This window comes from Apis laboriosa, unplaced genomic scaffold (assembly GCF_014066325.1).
Source record: "Apis laboriosa isolate Shangri-la unplaced genomic scaffold, ASM1406632v1 scaffold256_cov150, whole genome shotgun sequence".
Lineage (NCBI taxonomy): Eukaryota > Metazoa > Arthropoda > Insecta > Hymenoptera > Apidae > Apis > Apis laboriosa.
This window is the reverse complement of record NW_025222532.1, coordinates 232,992-257,508: the sequence shown is the minus strand read 5'-3', so window position 1 is coordinate 257,508 and position 24,517 is coordinate 232,992. Positions and strand designations below refer to the sequence as shown.

The 24,517-nt window shown below is 29.1% G+C and overlaps 1 protein-coding gene across 3 annotated transcripts in view; it reads left to right on the top strand.

Moving 5' to 3' along the window:
• LOC122713550 overlaps positions 1–24,517 on the top strand; it is a 421,725-nt gene that overhangs the window by 195,988 nt on the left and 201,220 nt on the right. Inside the window, exon 1 of one of the 3 annotated variants that reach the window (XM_043934115.1) lies at positions 6,767–6,861. The exons of the other annotated variants lie outside the window; for them this stretch is intronic. The gene's annotated coding sequence lies outside the window, so the exon portion shown is untranslated. Of the gene's footprint in view, positions 1–6,766; positions 6,862–24,517 lie in introns of those variants that run through there. 3 annotated transcript variants of the gene reach the window in all.

Genomic DNA, 24,517 nt, shown 5'->3' with positions numbered 1-24,517 from the left:
AGCAATGAAAGTAACTACTGGATAATCAATTTTTAGGCCCTACAGGGTCTGCTAGCTGCATTGCCTTTTGTTCGCTATTATCCAAATCTTGTATAATATGCATCGACATTGCTCGTGGTTATCCGTTGCTCTACCCATATGGAAAACTAAACAGTATTGCTCTAAGGTAAACAATTGTTATTCATTGCTAGATATCGATCACCAAGACCTAATTACAATAAATATACCCGAACACCAACAGCAAAAAGATTTAATACAAAATTATAAAAAAAATTTAATGAAAAATAAGAAATAAAAAAGACTTTTGTTTCGAAAAATAATAAGAAGCTTCAGATAGCTCTCGATTCAATTGTATATTTCGGTCTTACTTGTACTTTTCGATATATGCATTGAACTCGCATGAAAAAAATAAACAAAATTTCGAAAATAAAAGTTAATCATCGCTAGTTTAAAATTTAATAAGTAAATATATTTCAAATTTTTTTTGTTTATTTTTGCATCGCTATATTTTGTACACACTTGCATCAGATAAAAGTAAATATTCTCTATCAATTTTAATAATTTTCGTGATCCATTCTGTTCAACACCGACTCGGTATTAGCAAGATAAGGCGATAAAGAAGGCGACAATCTTCAGAGATTGTTCTTTCAACATCGAAGCGCACCACGAAGTTTAAATTATATATATATTAAGCTCTTCTCTAAAATTAAACATTCGGCCGAATTTTCATCCCCGACTCTACATAAAGTTACACAAAATTAATTCAACGCGTAACCTCGCATTAGCACGCAGACAGATAATTTAATCCTCATTCGCGTAAACATTTTTCATCCACCAGGCGAACAACACAGCATAAAAAGAAAAGTCATTTATAATTTCCAATCGTACGATTCCCTTAACGATTAAACGAAACAAAGTTAAACGATAATTGACGCGAATGGAATTTCGAAAACGATTAAATTTATCAAGCTTGGCGCAAAATTCTAGCTCGAGAACATTTTTGCGAAACTCCGTGGCGAGACGAAAGAGGGCATCGAGCGATTCACAGCGTTGCACCGAGTTCGTATCAGCCGAGCCACGTGCAAATTCGATGAACCGTTTGTTTCCGTACGAAGCACGCACTTTCTGCATATTCAATGAACGCGTCGCACGCGTGCAAACAGTCGCTCGCTCTTTCCTCGTTTCCAGCCAAACCTCTCTGCGCGTACTTTCGATCGTTTCCACATTCCGGACACGTAGCGGCATTATCGATGACAGATCAACCCTCCTTCCAATCCGTCCTCTTTTTTTTTTTTTTTTTTTTTTTCGTACTTTCGTCGACGCTCTCTTCGTTCGATCGATCGAATCGACGATAAATTTTCGCCGAGGCCGATTACGCCGTTGTTGCGTTATCCTCGATTAACCTCGAGCTTTTCACGGAATGTCGTGGACGGGGATAAAGGGGATATACTAGGGAAGAATTAATTTAAATCGCGTCACGGATTGTGGGATAATGAATCCTCGACCGCTACGAAACAATTCGTAAAATCGAATTTCTAATTTTCATTGCATTCTTTTTTCTTTACTTTTATCCTTGTTGGTCCTTTATTTTATTTCCTTTTATATTTTCGTCTGATTTTTATCCCCGTAAATTGACTTTATTTTTCTCTCAAAAAGTAAATATCTATCACTAGGTTGCCTTTTTACATTCCTCTTTGTTGAAGAAAGAATTTTCGATATAATTGTTCAATCAGACTTGGATCTTTTTCTTATTCGTAAGTAGTAAGAACAATTGAATTTGGTTCGTATGTACATAAAAATGAAAGTGAAATTAACAAATTTGTTTAAATTTCAACTAATTTTTAATAATTATTGTATATTTGAAACAATACATTTTTATTATTTATTGTATGCATGTATATTATAAATAGAATATATTAAAATATCAAAAACTTTTTCTATATTTATCACACGTATATATTGTATTTATATATTAATTAATTATTTATGATTGGTAAAATTGGTTACAATTTAAACAAAAAAGTAAAATTTTCCAATTAAAATTTTATATCGTTAACTGTATTCTTTTATTCCTTTATTAACTATTTTAACTTTCGTAGAAATTTATTTCTGTTGTAGTATATTTATATAGATATACAAAAAAATGCACATTTATATATAAGATACTTTTCTTGCTTCTATATCTCATATGTAATTTCTTTAAAAAAAATATATTTTAACTATTGTATTTAATTTTAAATGAATTAAATTAAAATATTTTGCAAAAATATAACGTTAAAATTGAAATTATTTTTTCTCTGAGCAATCCTCGACTATATAATAAACTATATAATAAACGACACCATATTTTCCTATTAATGATTAGCACACAATAATTTATACAGATTTTATTTTTTGAAAAGGCAAACTAAGTAATGGACTTGTTCCATTATTGCTGTTAGATTCTCGATTAATATTCGCTCTTTTTAATTAAATGATGAAGCACAGGTGATACAGAATTCTTGCGTAAAAATTCGCAGTGGTATTTAAGAATATTTCCAATACATCTATACATGACCAGAGAAATTTCCCGAAATTCCGTTACTTATCCAGGAATCGAACGTGACGTGAAAACGAACGAGGCAAATCTCGTTTGCAGCTCGACATTTAACAAAATGAAACGTCAAACGTGTTTTTCGACGAACGAAGACATTATGACGTTTATCTCATTGTTGTAACTATCGATTAATAGTCCAGTGACTATTATTCTTAATTTAAAAACTATCCATCTATAGCGTATCGATAAATGTATCGTAAAAATAATTTTGGACGAAAGTGCTTATATGTTTTTTTTTACAATTTTTTTTACAATTGCAAAGAATATAAAGTGATCGATATTGGCAGCTTCGATAGTTTCGATATTAATATTTTTTTCGTTATGCTTCTTGATCATAAATTTTCAAGGGTTTAAAATCAAAATGAATACAAGATATTTTACAAGATATTTTACAAGATATTTTTTCTGTTATCAGTCAATAAATATTTTTGTAAAATAATAATAAGCTGTTATAAAGTTTGTTTTGATAAAACAACATTTTCTGAGAAAATGTATTATTATGAGCATTTTTTTACAATATAACTATATACAATAATTACATTTCAATGGAAAAAATGATAATAAATAACATTATTAACAAATTATTAACAAATTTTTTATTATTTCTATTAAAATTTCCATCAAAAAATTTCCACATTAGCATTTTCTCTCTTCCATTTTTCTGTTCTTTTAGAGAAAATTACAATGAGAATTTTACATATTGTTGCGTGAAGCAATTAAATCCATTCTTAATATGTCTTCTTCATATTTTTATATATAATAGTTACAATAATTAACTTATTTACAACTATTCGTACGATACCAATTTATTCAATAAGCAATATAATGTTCGAGGAGCAGAGAACTGTTCTATCCCGTGTCCAAAGAACAACTTTGTTAAATCGATATTTCGATGTCACTTCCTGTGCCGTGATTTGTGTTCTATATTATGGCTCGTCAACCTTAGTAAAAATATTACAAACACTTGTATAAATATTTTCTGGATTGTCAGAAATCTGACAACAATATTCAAAGGATCAAATTTTCTTTCGAGTGTAAAATACGCAAGGCCTCGTGCGAAACTGCATTTTGTGTTTAGCTATGGCCAACAGGGGTTTCGAAACTTTCGAACTCTCGTTTCCTTCAAACGATGGCTTCTAATTACTTTCCGCAAGTTTCTCTTCTCCCAGCTGCCGCCACGCGTGTACCTTTTCTTTCTTCTTTCCTTCTTTCTTTCTTTTGTTTTTTTTTTTTTGGAAAATCGTTTTCCTTTTCACTTTCCCTTCCCGAACTTCACTTAAAGAAAAATCCTTGCTTTACCATCCTCGAGTGTTCTTTTGCCAGTTCGTTGAAGAAGAAGAAAAAAAATAGAGATAGAGGTAGAGATAGACATAGAAATACTGAGACAGAGAGAGAGAGAGAGAGAGAGAGAGAGAGAGAGAGAGAGAGACAGAGAGAGAGAGAGACAGAGAGAAGTTGTATAACGTGCATAAGTGGAATATTGAGATATAATCCACCTTTTTTACCGCTCGCTTTTCTTTTCTTCTTTTTTCCCCTCTTGGTCAAATGAAAGCGGTGGTGGCCGGCTATTTCCGGTTTTACCCGCTCGCACCCTCGCATCACTTTCGTGCGTATAAAACTTATTTTATCGCGGTGACCACGGATCGAAGCTTTTCATGCGTGCAACAAGTGCGCATGTACGTCTATCAATGATTACCTGTGTTTCCTAGGCTTCAATCAAAAAAAAAAAAAAAAAAAGAAAAAGAAAAAAAAAGAAAGAAAATGGTATTTCACTAATTAATCTTTTATTAAAATAGATAATTTTAATAGAATTAATTCTTTTCTAGTTTCTTCTAGTATTATAAATCTTTTCCATGAAACGAGTTCCATTTATTTTGAAAGGAGAAAAATATTGGAGTTTGGTTGGAATGAATATATTGTGTGGATTTTTTTCGGAACCTTTATCGAGTCTTGTATGCGTACGATGGAATACAGAGATAAATTGACCATCGAGAGTTTGGAAATTTTTTTTTTTTTATGCTACAAAAATAATTTTATACCAGAAGCAATGTGAATATAAACATTCGTACATTCTTTCCAATTGTCATATATAATGCTTATGTGTGTATCGAAAAAGATATTTTAATAAATTTGGATACTAATATTACTATTGATAAATTTGCGATAAAAATAGTGATTTTTATATATTAAATTATGGCAACATAGGTATCAAAATGCTTAATAAATAAATTTATATACCGTGAAAAGAAACTTTATTTTTTTTTTTAAAGTTGAAGTGAATTATAATATATTAAATTTGACGATGGTTTATATATTATATTTCTTTGTATTATTTGTCTTTCTTATTGTCTATTAATTAAATTCGTTTACTACAAAAAAATCGTCCATAAAAATTTAAGTTTTGAATCTTCTTATATATAAATATATAAATATTGTATAAATATTGCATTAATTATATTATAGATTTAATATACTACTGGTCGAAATATTCCATTGGAAAAGCTGGTTTTTAATACATGAGATGAAATCGCAAAATGAATATATTAAAAAAAAAAAAGTGAGATTAACAAAATAATGTGCACTTAATTATCCTGTTTTTGTAAATCATGATCAATAATTCGATGAATGTTAAAGTTTAAGAAAAAAAATGGTAAGGAAAAATGTAATAATATTAATAACAAATGATACAAAAATATTGCTATAAATAACTCATGTTTTCATAGAATTTTATATACGAATAAAATATAGATATAAAAACATCAAAAAGTAATCTTTGGATGTACAAGATTGAATATTAAACGAAAAAAATTATCGATACATTTATCTATATTAAAATCTTAAATGTTACTATTCTTTAATTATTTGGTAATTTCAATTTTATGTTTTTATTTCTTTCTTCTATCCAAGTTTTTATCCTCTCAGATTCAAACCGATACTTTTCCTACTTTCAAGATGCTAAAAATCATTGGCACGAAGAAGACATTGCAGTTGACAATGTTGAAAGATTGCAGAGTGATAAAGAAAAAGAAAAGGAATGAAAGGAGAGAGGATGAAAAGTGGACATGGTTGATCGATCTTTCCACGAAAATATTTCGATGAAAGACCGTTGTCGAGGGTGGATTTTCGTACGTGAGATAATTCCTCGTATCACAATGGTAGAGAGTTGAAAGAACGATGAAAAGAAGGAAGCAGATTGTTCGCTTCTTCTGTTATCGGATTCCATGTGAAAAGAACCAATGTTTCTCGATTATACTTTTATATTCATATTTCTCGTCCTCTTGATTCCTTCCACTGCATAAAACGTTATCTTTCTCGATGTTCGCCTAATTATTTTCGATCTTTGCGACATTTGATTCCACATAAAATATTTAAAGTCGTATTTAAAGATATAGAATTTAAATAATAATTGATTCTAATGTGATTGCAGGATGATGAAAAAAAGTTGAAACATTAATATTAAATAATGAATTGAAAGAATTTTATTCGAAACAAATATTAATTTCGCGTTTTAAATCGAATTATTCGAACATTTATACTTTTTAATTAAAATGTGTGTTTGAAATTTAAAATTTTTAAATTTAAACATTTAAAATTGTAAAGCTTTTACTTTATATACATATACACGCACAACCGTGTGACAAATATATGTGTTTAAAATTTTAAATTGAAATATTCAAATGTGCCGAATAAATATACTTGAATTTTAAAATAAGATCAATTAAAAATCAAAATCATTGCACTTTTTATTGCTCGAATATCCTTTCATGTAAATAAATTCACACGGATATTTCTATCAATTTGCGATTAACAATAATCAAAAAATAAATTCAAAATTTTCTTATTTTGGGATCAAATTAATTTTGTTTATATCTTGTGCATTCTTCTTTACTTTTCTTTACTTTTCAAAAATTTCAAAGCTCGTAAAAATGTAATTTATCCATCTTAAGAAGAATAGCACACACACAAAAAAATTTTATTTTTCTCGAAAATTACGAAATATTAGATAAGAAATTTTAACCAAGAACACGAAAATTATTCCATATTTCCTCGCAACTTTGTGAATGATCTTTGTTGTTTGCCGAAGAATGTTTCACCGAAACATTTTTGATTACGGTTCCATGAAATGTGTTCAAAAGTTTCACGGATTATGATATGTTCCAGGTACGTACACATCGGATCATCAACCGTGTGACAAGCGTGGCCTGACGCGAACTGAATTTCCCACGTGGCCGGCAGACACCAACGCAATTTTATCACCATTCATCGTACGTATCACGGTGTCATTGATACGAAATACATGCCACTATTGTTCGCGCAAAAAATCGCCCGAATGACGGATACAATAAACATTACATCGTTTATTGCATCGATTTTAATCGTTTTAACGAATTTCGATACCGTCATTCGTGTTTTTCTTCCTTGTAATTGATTTTCTACAAACGAAAAATAAAACTTTTCCTTTTTTTTTTTTTACAAAAATTAGTCATGATAAATTTAAAAATAAAAAATAAACAATTTGGTGATTTTGGTAATTTTACCTTGAGATTTTCAGCATGTTATTAGCATGTATTATGTTTATTATTTATATACGAAAAATGTAAATAGAAAATGACGTAATTGTACTTTTTAAAATTAAGAGTTATATAATATAACGACTTACACGATATTATTTTGTAACTGATTTACAGAAATACGTTTTCTATTCTGAAAAATAAAAAAGATAATTTAATTATTAATTCTAAAAATCCTTTAACAAATTACATAAATTTCTTATTTCTATTCAAAATTTATTTCAATATTACAATTTAACAAAATTGTACGTGTATTCGATTTCTCAAAATGAAAATTAATTTTTAAATATTACAAATTCAATGCTTCGCTTGTTCCATTATCATTACATTCAGGTTTATATCGATATAAACACGGATAAGTGTTAATTAGAAAAAAAGCGAGTTGCGAAAGTAATAAACGAAATCGTTCGAGTTCGATTCAGTAGAGAGAAAAAGTTCTTTTAAATGAGACGCGCTACCCGTCCTTAATGCGTCTCGTTACGAACGATTTCGAGGCAGGCTACCGTGAACTATAACTTCCGGTCGGGCAAGTATTATCCTAGGCTGTGATCGCATGCAGCCAGGTGTAAAGGCACGGGCCACGGCAATCCCGGCGAAACGAAGGAAACTGTTACACGGAGCGGAGAAAAGTTCACAGTTCGTTGCATATTTAGAGTCTTCCCTCCCTTCGTGTAGACGCGTGATGCACGTTGCGTCGTTTGATGGATGACGCTTTTGACTTATAATCGATGACCCGCTTAACGCAACGCTGTCGCCGGGCCCGATTCAATAAACGTCCCTCCTCGATCAACGAACGGCCGTATTTGCTTTTCCATTATTAAACATCGCTCGATAATGCGACGCACACGCGCCTGTTTATCAACTTTTCCCGCTCTTTTATTGCGCGATAGAGACTCGGATATCAGCCAGGGAACAGAATAGGTGAAATTTTTCCACTTTGCACGGGTTTATTCTTATCGAATTTATATATAAAATTTATTATATTAATTTTTAATATATATCTTGAATGAACTGATTGGAATGAATTTTTCAAAAATGCACGATCTTAATAATTTGCTTCGTGTATTTTGCATTCAAAGTATAAGCTTCCATAAGTTATTGGATTGTATATTCGCGGAATAAAAGACAATAATATTATATTATACTGACATCTACATTGGTTGAAATAGTACGTAAAAATTTTTATAACACGTATAATAATATGAGACTACAAAATAATTAAATTCTTCCTTTTTCTCTTCTTCTTATCATCGCTACAGAATAGCGCGAAAGGAGAGTAATTTTACGACTAATAAGGAAAGGATAATCCTAAGGAAGCTGGTTCCGTAAGACTGTTTAGCACAACTTTGAAAACACGAGACAAGTTTACGGAGGATTTGTTGAAGCTGAATTGCATACTTTAAGCACGAAGGAGAACATAGAGAGAGAATATTTAGTACCGGAAATTGATCGATTTATAAAAATTCAACAACAATTAAATTCGCACAAAAGAAATTTAACAATAAGCAAATATGCATCCATGTCAATCAAAATAATTTAAATTTAATATCGAAACTATTTGACAATTTACAACATTTTCGAAACCAAAGTTGTTGAATTTCTAATATTATTTCAACGTTGATATCAAATTCTGTTTACAGAAAATCTGATTTTCTGTATACGTATACGTGCATACGTATATTTAGAAATTACACATGCGATCTTCAAACATTTGACAAAATATCGCGTCATATCATGAGATAAAATTATAAACGTTTACAAATAAAATTAAGATATATCTAATAATACGAGTATTTCACATTAGAATACAATTTACTATATTAGAAATTCAGAATAAAAAAGTCAAAGTTCGATCGAAAGAAAGTCACAATTTATTTCATTACGTTATTTTTTCAAAGAAACAAATAATAATAATAATCATTATTATAAAATAAAAACATTCGATCATTAAATTCGTTTTTCTTTGCTTTCAAAGTAAATATTTAAAATGTCCGGTAAATTTTGAACGTCCGCAACAAAATTAATCGCACTAATTCGAAATTCCAAGATCTTTTGATAATACGAGTATTATTGTAATCGAATTTCGAGGGTCTACTACTATATTATATCAATGTTATCTCTCTCGGACATTAATCAACCTCTCCATCCATCCATCCTCCTCGTTCCACCTCTGTGTAATAAAAAATTCACCAAACCGTTCAATTTTCCAAGAAAAAGAAGGGACATATTTTCATCCAGCCAACGCGTTTTATCGAACAAGTGGCAGGGAAAAAATATATCGCGTTTACCGATGGTCGGTGCAACATGATTCGCGTGTCACCCAACGTTCGACTACGACGACAAGTGATTCATCATCGAATAGGGTATTCCATCCGGAAAGAAAATTATAGGTTTCGCTGATCGTGGCCGGCCAGCTTGAACGCGTAGAGCTGTCCGACGTTGCATTTTTCTACAGTGTCAGTGGTGCTCGCTACAGTTCTTGCTAGTCGATTAATCTCTTCTCGAGAAAATTTATCACTATGAGGATTGTATGCCTCGTTCCGTTTTTTTTTTTTTTTTTTTTTGAAAACTGAAATATACGCAAAAATATATACGCGTAATAAGTATTCATTATTTGTAAGTTTCCAATTTCAATATCAATATTTCAATCAAAAATCAATTTTATTTTTTCAATTTCTCGTAATGAATTGTAATCCTATTTTAATGTTTATTATTTCACAGAGAAGTTAAAAATTTGATAATAAAGCAAAATAAACAGTTTCTTAGAAGAATTATATCGTAATAATATTATTATTCTTTTTTTCTCCTAGAAATCTCATTGCGAAATTCGTTTCTCGCTTAAGAATCAGATAATGAAAAAGAAAAACAAAACTGACGATAGAATCTTATGTAAAGAGGGTTCATAAGGGAGTACGTTAACCGGTTCTAATGGTTGAAAAGTTTACCCTTGGTTGGATAATAAACTCGCCTCGTTCACCTTCATTTCCGATAATTTAGCTGACCAAATATTTGCGGTAACTTAATTACACGTTGCCAAACTTGTTGACAAATTTTAAGTAATTAACAAAAAATTCAAGAGTGTAAGCTAATGATTACCAAAAATCAATAAATTCTTCCATATAATTCTTCGATTAGATTTAAAAATAGAAAGAAAACTATAGATCGTTGAAAATTTATTCAAATATCCTCTTTGTGATTATTTATTTACATAATTTTCTTATGGACAAGCGTTCCTTTTTCATTATTATTATACAGTCAAAAACTTGGCCAAGATTTTGAGAATAAAGATTAAAATTTAATTTTGAAATTAAATATTTAAATACGTATAATATTCCTAATGTAAGTTTCCATTTCTTTTATATATTAAGATTCTTACGTGTCCACTTGAAAACAATGTTTTACTTTTAAAAAATAATCATTTGCATATTAATTTATCGAATGATTAATAAAAGAATTCAAATGATATATTTCTATTCTTCCAATTGTACATTTTTTGTCTTAAACAGGAATTTTTTTTCTTAATTTCTTTTGTTAAATTCAATTATAATTTATATTTTGTTTTCTCTTTTTTAGCAATAATTTTTTATTTTTACTTATATTTCAAATTTTAAACAAAAACAATTTTATATTTTTGCATATATTTACATAAATATAAATTTTAAAAAATTTTATACTGCATATATTTATATAAATATAAATTTTAAACTGCATTCCAATAAGAAGAATTAAAGACTTAGAAATGGATTTGAAAATTCTATCGAATAACAAACTTTCGAGAATTACGAAATATTCTCAAGTGGATATATTTAACTTTAATAACTTTAAATTAGAAAGTTAAAATAATGTACCAATTTTATTTTTTATTAACTATATATTGTAAGTGCACAACATGTTTAATAAAATTAACATTAATTTTTCTTGAACCTTTTCAAATTTCAGAAGAACCAAGGCGTATCTTGAGACGAAAAATAATTCAAAAAGTAAATATTAAAGAATAACAAAGCATCGTAAACTCTCTTTTAACAATGATAGTAGAAGCCTAATACATACTCAACAATCCGGAAGATAGAGGGTAAAGTCAAAGGTAACAATCTCGGTTAATTGCGTTTCGTTTGTCGCGGGATAAGTTAGCGAGCGGATGAAATTTTCAACGGGAGGACTCTTTGCTCCAACTTTCGAGCCTTACTACGCAAGCGCAACAAACATGACAATGTTTAATAAACGATACCGAAGCTCCGTGGGAGCGAAATTGAAATAGTTGCAGCTGGCAAGAAATGTTGTTCGATAATTACGCTTTTCTCCTTTCAGCGGAGAAACCATTTATGCCAAGTATAGAATCCCGATGGCACAGCTCTCAAGTTTCCCGACCAAGTCTCTTGATTGGCGCCGCACAGGCAAAATCTCGAATCGGTCAACCAACGAAGTTGACGCATTAATCAGACCACGACATAATCGTTCCAACTTGCGCACCATCGTCGGAGTTGGTAATAATTATCGATGCCACCAATTAAAATATATCTATATATCCTTTAGATGTAGGTCGAACGATGAGCTTTTACGTAAGAAAGGATCGTGTAATAACGAAGTTATACGAATAGAATGATTTTAATCTTCTCGTTTATTTAAACATAGTATTTTTAGATGAAAATATGAACTTTTAAATATCTTTGATACAATTTAAAATAATAATAAATTATTTGAATAAAGAAGAAAGAGAATATTCTTTCAAATGTTTTTATATGTATTTAGCATATTTATTATAAATTTTATTTTATTAGTAGTAAATATATTCTTCTTCTTTAATGTGTGCCAATAAGAAAAAGTTTATTTTATAAATTTATTTGTATCGAATTCAAATTCTGAAATAATGGAAATATAACGATATTTGTTTTATTTTATTAAAATCAATTCTATTTTATTATCGCTCGTATTCTATGATTGTACGTTTCTAGTTGCACTCCATATATTTTATTTCACATCTCTCCGTAATCGTATATTTCAATATATGAAACATGTTCTCTTATTTTGATTTAATTCGATAGAAATATACCGATGTAGTAGATGTGTTATTGATGAAATACGAAGCTATAAAATATTTTTGTATAGCCATCGAAAATAAATTATCGATTATATCCCGATATTTGGTAGAACGATGTTGAAATTCTAAAATCGAATTTCATTTTATATTGGCGTTTTATGATTTCATATTTAAAATATATTTTCACGTTTCACCTCGTTTTAATAGATTTTATTTATTCATAGAATTTTTTTCGATCTACCATTTATTCAAAAATACTCTATAAATTTTATTTATGATTCAATCACAGTTTGTGATCATTACTTTTTATTGTCAAGCTTATTGTTAATCATATTTCCTAACACGGAATATTTGTCATTGTCCTTTTTTTTACGAACTGACGCTCTGATGAATAAATTTCAAATATTTTATTATAATTATAAAATTTTGGATTTTAGTAAATTGATTCTGAAAAATAAGTATATTGTCATAATAATTTATAAATTCTTATGGACTCTTCTGCCTATGTATTTTATAAATTAATATATCGATTAATAATTTATATTCAGAGTGCTAATAAAATATCCCAAAAATCAATCGAAAATGCTCAACTAACGATTCCTGTCGTTCCTTTCAAACTTTTCTCTTTTCGAAAATTGCTATTTTAGCTTTATTGAAGAGCTATTAATGAAAAATACTAGCCAATCACAGAGACGCGCGTAGACCTGTCGTTCCGCAAGTAGCGTTGGGTATGTGCTGGCAGCGAGTCGTAATTGAACAAACAATCGAAGCAACACGATTATGCTCGATGATATGACTTTACCATTCATATGTTTCCGTGAACTGCTCTTCTGCCATATAGTATAAAACTCACTCAGCCATTAATAAAATTTAATATCGATTTTTAATTATGCTATTGTTACGATTCTTCTACCTGATTTTATTCAAAATTTCCTTTTTACTTCAATTTAATAAGGAATTACAATTAATCATGCATCGAAAAAGCATCGATGAGAGTAATAAAGAGTAATAAATAAAAATTACTGACGCATACCCAACGCTATTATCCTAGCCAGGTTATCGCTTCATGATTGATCAATAAGTTCTCTAACAAATCCTTAACAAAACTAGAATGAAAATTTTCGCAAAGAGAAAAATTGTCGAGTGAAATCATAAGTTGAACCTTATCGGATGATTTCTGGAACATGATTTTTACAGAATCGATTTTAAAATCTAAAATCTAAAAAATCTAAAATCTAAAATCTAAAATCATATACCTAAAGTTTAACATTTTTGTTTTATTAGATTATAAACAACTTAAATCTGCGTTACATATCTCTATTTTTGTATCGAAACATTCACAGTATAACCATAAAAATATGATTTGATTACTTTCAAATCGTTTCAATATTATTCGAATATTTCAGTTTAAATAACGCTTCAAAGATATCAATGGACGATTTTCCCACGTATGGAAAATGTCCAGCTATTCATTACAAGGGGACACGTGTTAAGAGCGTTCATTGAGCGTAGAATCGTTTAAATAAATTGAACGATCAAAGAGGGTAGGAGAGATGGAATGTCATTAAGAAACGCGGGAAATAAGAGTGTTCGGATTTCTCTTCCACGAGATCCTTCTCGTTCGTTCGGTCTTTAGCACAAATCATGTTCTTAATAGAAATTTAAACGACTCTGAAGGGTCGCGGGAATGGCTAAAATATCCGACACGATCTTCCGGAATTTTTTACATAAATAATTTTAATGGAGCGTCACGATGAGTCGGTGAATTTCCCATTTTATTCTTTGTCATTTTTTTCTCGAGGAATAATGGATTTTATTCATGCATAATTTGCTCAATTCGCGAGTGGAATAATTGTGACTCGAACAAGTAACGATATAGGAGTTGTGTATTATGAATAGAAATTTTCTTGTATATATTGGGATGATATTTTGTGAATAAACAAATATATTGATCAACAGTTCGTATAAATTAATTATTGTCGTAAATTTATAAAAATATATGATCACGAATAGCCATTTTTTGGAGAAATTACTATAAAACATCACGAATTTATTATTTTTTTGTATTACATTGTATAAAAATCCATGAAGAGTCTCTTTGGAGACTTGATTTTAAGAAAAAAAATCGTTATATAGAATCATCAATCAATCAAGTTACAAGCAATTACTCATCAATTTTTTCAATTGTTTGAAAAATTTAAAAAATATATTCGTCGTTTGAAATAGAATATCTTTAAAAACATTTTTATATCGGTTTTGAGACAAAAGGAAAATAAAAAAATAATTATTCAAACATTATAAAACATTGCAAATATTCTTCCAAAAATATAACTGCCAGTTCCACGGTAAGAAATTAAATAAATTTCGTTTAAATTTAAAATAAAAAAAAAAAGGAATAATAAACGTGTATTCGAATATTTCGAATTTTTAAGTTTTAGTTTAAGTTTAAACGCTTTAAACTTTTGAATATTCTGCTCTCGAATAATTTTGCTCTTCGACAATTCGCTATAAATAACAATAGTTTCAACGAATTCCTTAAGCCGTTTTTTAAACTCTTAAATGATTACGACTCGAATCCACGATAAAACTGAAATCGGTCAATGGTCGAATTCAATTCACCAGTTCTCAAAATGTCAAGCTAATGAAATAGCGAGTGTTGTTGCCCGTTATACGAATGCCTGTTCATTTGTTACTGGACAAGTTTAAACCTGTCACTGCACGAATGAATCGTCCTATTTGTCAAAAATAGAAATTACCTTCACTTGTGTTCGTTTTGGATGAAACATAGATAAAAATTATTTACATCTTTCTCTGTAAATTATCAGGATCAACATCCAAAACGAAAAAATATAAATTCAGTTTTATAATAAACTATGCGATAATAATTTTGATCTTAAATTCGAATTACGAAACTATTTTCTACGTCCATTTCTTTCTTTTCTGACACTTTCGAAATTGGAAAAAATTGTTCTTCAACAGAGCAATTCGATAAACAAATTGTTTACAATTTGAATTAATTTTCGAATTCGCTTCGTTTCGGTACAATTTTCTCTCTTCGTTCGATTACGAATCCTTCATCCTATATTTGTTTTATTTTTAAATTTTATTGTTATATTAAATATAATTATTAGCTAGAGAATTTTAAAATTTCGTAAATATACAAGTAATATACAAGTAGGAGAGTACGAAACGATTATACCTTTAAAAAAGAACGAAAAAAAAAAAAAAATACGGAAAACCACATACTTTTCAGGAAAACAAGAATTAAAGTTAATAAATACGCATTCGAAAGGCGGGATACGGATAAAGGAAATTAAAATTTCCGTGTTCGAATGCCACGGAAGGATACGGAAGGATTCTTCGTTTGCGTTTAAAACAAAGCTCACGTCACTTGCCGCAAGATATTTGAATAGCTGTCGTCTCGGTCCCATGTTCAAAGGTACTTATTACATTCTCGTTCGTGCAACACATTCCTCTTTAGAATGACGTTTCTCTCGAGAGAGAGAGAAAAATGCACGAAGAAAATGAAATCGAACAGAGATACACGTGTATTCTAAGATTTTAATCGAGAGATTCGAATAGAGTCGAGGGAAATAAATTTTAACGAAACGAATCATTGTACGATATTATTGCAAAAGTATATAAAAAAATTCAGTTTTAAGTACAAATGCTTTTACGTTTGGTAAAAAAAAAAAAAAAAAAAAAAAAAAAAAATAAAATAAAATAAAAAAGGATTCGCAATGAAGATCTCATTTTAAAAATGGCCACGCGCTTTGTACATTCGTTCACGAGCAATGTAGAATAAAACGATCGGAACAAAGAAGGTAATGCTCAGATTTACGCATACAAAGGCGTAAACACGTAGTGCGCGCTTTCACGAAATCATTAGGATACAAAGATACCTCTCTGTTTGACGTAAATTTCAATTAATTATCCAAATTGGTTCGTAATTTAAGATGTAAAAATATCAACTGTTTATTCTAACTTGTAAATATGTAAATATTTAAAATGAATATTATTTTTAAAATTTAATATACGAAATGTATTTTCGAAAATTCTTTATACATTTATAATCTATAGTTATTATAATTGTTATTATATCATCGCGAACAATTAAAATTTTGAACTCTTTATGACAAGTTATTTGAATTGAATTAAAAAAAAAACACAATTTATGCTAATTTGTGATTCGACGTTAGTAAAGAACTCGACTTTTCGTTTCATTGACGCGAATTCCTTCCTTCCTTCTTTTTCCATTTATCTATCCATCTCTTCTTTCCCTGCTCGAAGAACGCTTACAGTGCGTGTTAACGCGTTTCATATCTAATAACTGTAGGCTCGTGTGCAAGGGCGCTCGGCGAATTTCATTAAGATTACGATGTAGGAAGGGGGTGAAAATTAATGATCGATGATTTCTGTATCATTCGTTTGAAAATTTTACTCCGTTAATTGGATCCAATTAAGGGAATGAAATGATACAAATTCAAGGAATAATTTGATTTTACGTTATTAATGCTCTAGATATCGTCTCATGCATTTGATAAATAGCGTTGGGATAGCACGAAATACCACGTGTTAGATATTTTTAAACCGTAATAAATATTCTTTTGAAGTAGGAGTAAGAAGATTAGAAGACTAATTGTACCGAGTGTATCAACTTATTTAAACGTGTAATATGTAAATATTATTGATTGTCGAGAGAAAAGAAACAGAAAAAATATTATAGAAATGTAGATTCCTTGATTTTTATATCATTTAGTTAAAATGCTTTTGTAACGTATTTTAAGAAGGATGCATTAAAGATAAGATGCAGAAAGATAAATAAGTCTATGTGATGTGCTGAAAAGCATCAATAAAATAATTAAAAACAAAAAAAAAAAGAAATAATAAATATAATAAATATAATAAATATAAATAATAAAAGAAAAAATAAATATCATAACTGTCAGTTCAAGATTATTTATCAAGTTATAAGCAATAAAATGTTGAGAGTTATTCTCCATGTTTATTACTTATATTTTAACAAATAAGATTTAATCGATATCTTTATATACCAACCATTCCGTTCGTTTTCATTTTTCTATAATTAAATAATATTAACATTCTATATAATTAATCAGATCTATCGAACATTTCCAAGCAACAATTTTCAAATTATGAAAACCTATTTCTTACCACAATATCGCAGCACATGTGCAATCGAAATTCATGTTCGGTTTTAAGCGTTGAAAGCGCGCGAAAAATAAATGATTTACGAAAGGGAGCGGTGTACTGTGGTTCCGACTCAATTTTTCATCCGGAATTCATTCGGTCGGCTATTATCGAGACGAATAATACGGGTCGCGGATTGATGACCGAAAATAGTTCATTGCCAGGTGTCGTTATCGTTGCAAATTACGCACGGCGGGTATGCATACACGGGAGGGCCGACTTGTGTGTGTACATAACTGAAAATTCAATATAGCACCGCGAACCGGGAAAATGGATTGCCTTGGACCGCGATGCGGTGAACGATTTAATACGATTCACGAATGCTTATTGTTGCACCCTCGATACTCGAGTGACGTTATTTTCGATTGGGAATTCACTCGTTACCGACGATTAAACGACGAATCGAGATTCGTAACGCGACCTTTTAGGGTGCCGAATCAGTGTGAAGAACTTTGAACGAAGACTGGGTGGAGACTGGAAGTAAAAGATAACGTTCTAACGAATTTATTAAGTAATTCGAAATCTTAAGTAACTTTTTCTTTCCTGTATAATTTTCTTTAATTTTGAAATAGATGCAAAAGCATAGCTGCGAGAAATTGTTTTGATAATGGTTGAATCAATGTTACGTGAGATGATGATATAGATTAGGTAAGATGAGAAGAAAATAAAAACGTAGTGATCGGTGTAAATATTCTCGTTGAAGAGTTGTCACTCAGCTTGAGCTTGTTACGTGGAGAGAAGAATTTCACGATTTCTTGCAATGCGACGAAATTCGATGTTTATTCCAGGAATTTCGTAAACGCGAAAGAATTTGAATGGAATACGGTATAAAATTTCTCGGAATGCGTGTTTGTTGGTTTCGTTAGTATTACGAGAGGGAGTCTCTCATACTTTTCTTATATCTTTTCCTCGGTTTTCGAATTTCTTTTTTCCTTGTTACAAACGATTTCTTTAAACATTCAAAGATATAAAATTTTGCGAAAATTTTGAGAAAAAAGTAATAAATTCGGAATTCGGTGTCACGAGTTGAATATAACGTAATCTTTTAGAAAAAATACAACTTTGAAATTCTGTTCTCGAATATAATTATTTGAAATTTATTCCTTTTAATGAATTTTTTATTTTTCGTTTTTACAAAGTTCTACAAGCATATACAAGCATATACAAGCATATGTAAATATAAAGAGAATTTAACATATTTCCAGGTATGAAATTACTATTTGTTAATTAATACGAATTAAAACCAAAGCTGGATACGTTGAAGTAAATAAAATTTCAGATATTCTCACTCGTAAATTATACACGGGATATATATATATATATTCTATAAAAGTATCAAACATCTGATAAATTAACGAGAGTTTAATTTCGAAAGTTCAATCTTTGATCCTCCTCCGAAAATAACTTTGTAAAATCGTATCCTGTGAGGATAAGCATCGAAACGAAAATTCTTTCTCATAGTATCAATAAACATATTCCATTTCATCCCCGCTCCTTTCCTTTTTCATCTTTTCGCTTGATTAAAACGTAATTTAAGCAACGAATCGAATATTTTAACAAATTTTTGCGAACGAATTATCGATAAAACGAAGAAAGGAAGGGAGAAAAAAAAATAAATAAATAGAATTCAATCGTGTCGTAAAAGGCGATGTCTTTTGTTAATCCGAAACAAATTCGAGCTTTGTCGCGTATCATTTCGACGAAAACGAAATACAAGGAATCTCGTTCCAAGGGTGAAATATCTGCACGGATGGTTGTTTCTCCTTTGCGCGAAACTTTTCCTCGGTTATAAACTGTTTGGCCGATATTTTTTACCAAAGCCGGCCTCGAGCACTTGCGAAATATTACCCGCGGCGGCATTTTAAATTAACGCGGCCTCTCGTAAGGTTGTCGATTTTAAAACGACATCCAATTTCCAAGAGAAATCTGCCTCCAATGAAAAAGAAAAAAGAAAAAAAAAAGAAAAAGTTAAAAAAAAAAAAACATGCAAGGCGAAACAGATCGCGCGCAATTTAATTAATGCTTCCACTAATAAATCATTTACTCTCGTGTATCCACGAGTTTCACAAACTGTTAAAAATAGGTAACCGAGCGCATCCAAGTTTCTTCTTTAAAACATTAAACCAGGTTATTTGTTTATTTATTTATTTATCTCCTCTGTATTTATTTCGCTTGCAAGATCAAATATTTGAGAAGGGAGGGAAAACGTGTATTATAAAATATATAGAAACGCGATAAAGGGAATGTATTTTAGGAATAATTTGAAATTTGAGCCGAATGCTTTCACGCTTTTTATTATATCCGTTATAGTTGAAGTGTTTCTCGATTTTCGAGAATTTTGTTGGTATCGTTTTCAAACTAAATGTAATATTATTATATCGAAATAAATATCGTTGTGTTAACATAACTCATAACTGAATAATTGTTCGATTAAATCGATAAAATCTGCGAGATTTATTGGCAAAATATTTCCAAAGATTTTGTTATAATATTTAGAAATAAAAGTTTCTCAAACGAATTTTCAATAAATTCTTGTTTATTTTTATCTTTGATACGATAAACTTATCGCGACATTGATTTTTAAACGAATATGAAAAAATTTTATATTATATCATGCGTAGATTTTCGTTAAATTAAATCTTTATAATTTCATTCAACGAGAAAAAGTGTTCTCATTATTATATTACTCGATATTAAAAATTCCTCTTGGAAACACTTGATACAACTTGATAAAACAGTTGATAAAACAGAAACTATTAATTCGAAATGGAGATCGAAACTGTTCACGTTCTAGATTTATGACAGAGTTCAGAAACTGGTGTCAAATAGTAATAGAGAACGGAGCATTATAAATTCGATCTGGCCTTTGAGCGTTCCTCTGTACTCCCCCGGCTTCCTTTTACGAGCCGGAAACCGTGAAAATTACGAATTAAACCGGAGGGAAACTGCGCGTGTATAAGGGATCCACCACACACGATCTTTGTGAACGTTTCGCGTTATTAAAATCTCTTTAACACGTCCGATTCGAACGCAACACTTGGGACATGCACTGTGCGTCCCTTCAAAGCGACGTTAATTTTCTTGTTTATTGTAAATCGAGCGCGACACACACACTCTCTCTCTCTCTTTCTCTCTCTTAGTATTAGTATTCAATAGATTTCGATCTGACAAACGTTAATTGGTAATTAGTAAGAGGAACACAGGAAACTGGTCCATGAATTGTTCGAAATGGTAGGCACATGATAAAATTAAAATTTAAAATCATCGCCTGCGAGACACCGAACTATCGCTCTGATAGTTTCGATTTAATACAAATTTTACTAATATGATGCAATATTTTCACTTTGAGGAACGATTCGATTCTTTTCTTCCAGCAAAAGAGCAATAAGTAATAATAAAGAGCAGTAAGTAATAATAATAAAGTAATGGATCTTTAAATATCGAAGGATAAATATTTTTCGATGAATCTTTCTTCGTGTAATATCAAATATCAGATTCAATTAAATATATTAATTGCATTTAACTTATTTTTGTATTATTGAAGAAGAGATATTTTATATATAAAATTTAGATAATGTTACAAGATTATTTTGATATTTCATTAGTATCGAAATTTCATTCGAGAGCGAAATAAAATTATTTAATATTTCTAATTCTGTGCAATTTTTTCTTATCCTTAATTTAAGAATAAATAACATAATTAGGGTAATTTAACTATATACTATATAGTTATATTTATAGCATTAATTGATATTATTTGAAAAATAATATCAATTAAATTACTTGAGAAATTAAAAGAAATTAAATTTCTCTTTCCCATGTAATTATACACTATTATATATAGTATCATGTTCTAAAATAATATTTTCACTGGAATTTTAATTACTCTAATTAAAAAAAAAATCTTAAATTATAACTAATTACACAAAATTAATTTATTAAACGATACATATTCTTACAAAAAGCTGAAAGCAATACATTTGTTTTGTTCCATATCTGAACACGATTGCGTTAAATCGATATTTTAGATATCAATGACAACCGCTAGATGTCACAGTTCATGTAGATCGTAACGTTCCACACTATGACTGTTAAAGTTCGAAGAAGAATGATATTTAAAATATTTTCAACGATCAAAAAGAAAAACGTTTGTTTCACAACAAATTTTAAGAACAGATCTTAATCATAATTATATCAAACATTTTAAAACACGAAATTTATAGAATTATAGAATTACCATTACCAAGTTTTTGTTTAAAATTAAACTTGTGAAAAAAATAGGGGTAAAAGAATCATAAAATTTATAAAGTGAGAAAATAAATTTTTTAAATGTATCAATTATAAAAAGGAATATCGAATTGATCAATTTTAAAATATAAAATTAGAATTCATTAAAATGAAAAGAAACAATTCTAAATTGGATACTAGAGAATTTATTTAACTCAAAATCTAAAATTGCCCAATTCCAAAATTAAACTTTCGAGTAAACGATTCGTGAGAAAAGTTTGTACAATTTAATCCATAATTGATGTTCATTTAATATATATATCTATATGAAGAAATCAAGAATATAATTTATATTTCCATTATATTGGAATTCAACATGCATCAATTAATTATGAAATTTGAACATAATTTATCTTAAATAAAATAACGAAATAACAATTTGGAAATATGAGTTAATTTATTTACTTAAAACAACTTATTTTATCTCATAATAAAATAAATTATTATCAATATAATTTCTTATTTGAATTAATTACGTGAAATTAAATAAGAGATAATTTCATTACAACCTCTCATGATAAAATATTTTAAGTAAATCTGTATTTCCGATATAATTGATAAAATTAAGATAATAAAATATAAGATAATAATATAAATATAAGATAATAAAATATTATTCATCTTCTAAAAATGTAATATACGTATTAAATGAAATTTAATAAAATTGAATAATAAAAAAAAAATTCAAAGTTATTAGAATTTATTACAAAAGTTATTATAAAAATAAATGAATAACCTTAATAAATTGTTAAAAAATAAAATAATAATTAATTATTTTAAATATTTTGTTCGATTAAAAATTAATTACATCTGATAAGGCTTCGTTTTTCATCGCTTTCTTATTGTCTCATAAATGATATATATGGTTGGAAAAAAATGAAAAGCTTTTAATAAAAACCAGACCGTCTTATTTTTCTAGTCGCACGAACTTTCCTCCTTTTAAAGATATAGAGACGATAGTACCCTTTCATATTTGGGGCGTGCAAACGAGCTGCATACCCTTATGTTCCTTGAACTGAGTATTTCTTTGCCACGTTTTGAGAACGATTCGACGGAAATCGAAGAAGCTCACGTTAATGACTCTAGATAATGAATAGAAATATGGGTGGTTGCTTAAAGCACGCTTTCGCCAAGAATTCCTCTTTCTCGTGAAAATAATCAACTTTTTTACTTTTTTCGAAACAAAACTCGTATCTTCTTCACGCATTCATAATTATACTTTTTCATTTTAAAGTTTTCTAAAATTAACCATTCGTAATTGTTCATTTACTTAATAGTATTGCTAATAAGCATTTTAAATTTTTCAATCAATCACAATCGAAATTTCAAAATCACAATCTCTTATCAATGATTACGATCGATCATCGATCAAGAAACATTTTAAAATTTAATTGAAATTATGATATGAATATACGATAATACGAAAAAAATGAAAATTATAAGAGCATCTTTCTAATACTTTTTTCAAATTTTTTTTTTCAAATTTATCGATATATTCGCATATACAAATAATATAAAGAATCATTGTAAAATAGATAATGATTAGATAATGATAATGATTTATTTTTTTTTTTATTGAAGAAATATTGTTATTCGCCATTAAACGAATTATTACAAGTTAATAGAAAATCATAAAAGATTAATGAAAAATCAATGGAAATAATATCTATCGAATGATATTATTTAAAACGCACAATCCGATATTCTTTCTGAAACTCGTTAAAAAATGGATGCTATAATACTGTAATGACAATGAAAGATCTTTATTGCAACAATTTTTTACGTTTGACGATCGATTCATCGAAGAAACGATTCAACTTTTATCTACCATTTTTAATGGATTTTGTATAGCTCTTTTAATTCTAGCATCGAATATCTTTGAGTCCATTAAGTGGTTTTACCGGCGATGGAATCCATTAGAAGTTCTGAAACAAAACGTATACGCTTTCATCTTCTACTTCTGACATGATTTTTCTCTTGGTTTCTATGTTTCGTTTCAATCATTCGTTAATTGCAAATTTGCTTTTCATTAGGATTCGTGATATATATCATGCAAAAAGATGTATAAAAGAAAAACTCTTGCGAAAAATTTGAAATAAAATAAAATTGGATTAAAATTTTTATTTATAATCCAAAGGGATTTTATTTTTTATTTATAATAATATTATTTATAATAATATCTCATTAGATTCTTTCATTTTGTAGCTAAATAACACGGTTCGTCCAAGTTTCCATCACTTATTCTCAAGACACCGCGGCGAAACTTTTTTCCTTGTCGACTCAGAAGTTCCACGAACGATTGCCACGTGGAAGTTTAAGAGACTGTGTGAAAAAGCTGGATATAAGTTTGTCATGGATAAAACAGAAGCATCGGCGTCATTTCGAACAAGATCTCGAGTCGCCATAAATCCTCGAATCCAATGGCGCGGGTAACGTCGTTTCAAGTTGCCGCGAATTATGAAACGAAAGAGATTTGTGGAAAAATTCTTACTACGTCGGCGAATATCGCGACGCTGACCGATCTCTTCCTGTCATAATTCGTGAATCCCTTCCTAATTACAAATCTGAACAAAAAGAAAAAGTCGATCGAATTCGAACCAAGGAATCAAGTTGATAATTTTCTTATTAGAGTAATAATAAGAAATAATTATTAAAATAATTATTTCTTATTAAAAAATAAATTAATAGTTACAAAAAGGACATGAATAAATAATTATCGATTGGATACAATATAAAAATATTCCTAAAAAGGAATAATAAATATTTTGCATTTTTTGCAAAGCGAATAAGAATTAATTTCTTTCTGATTTGATG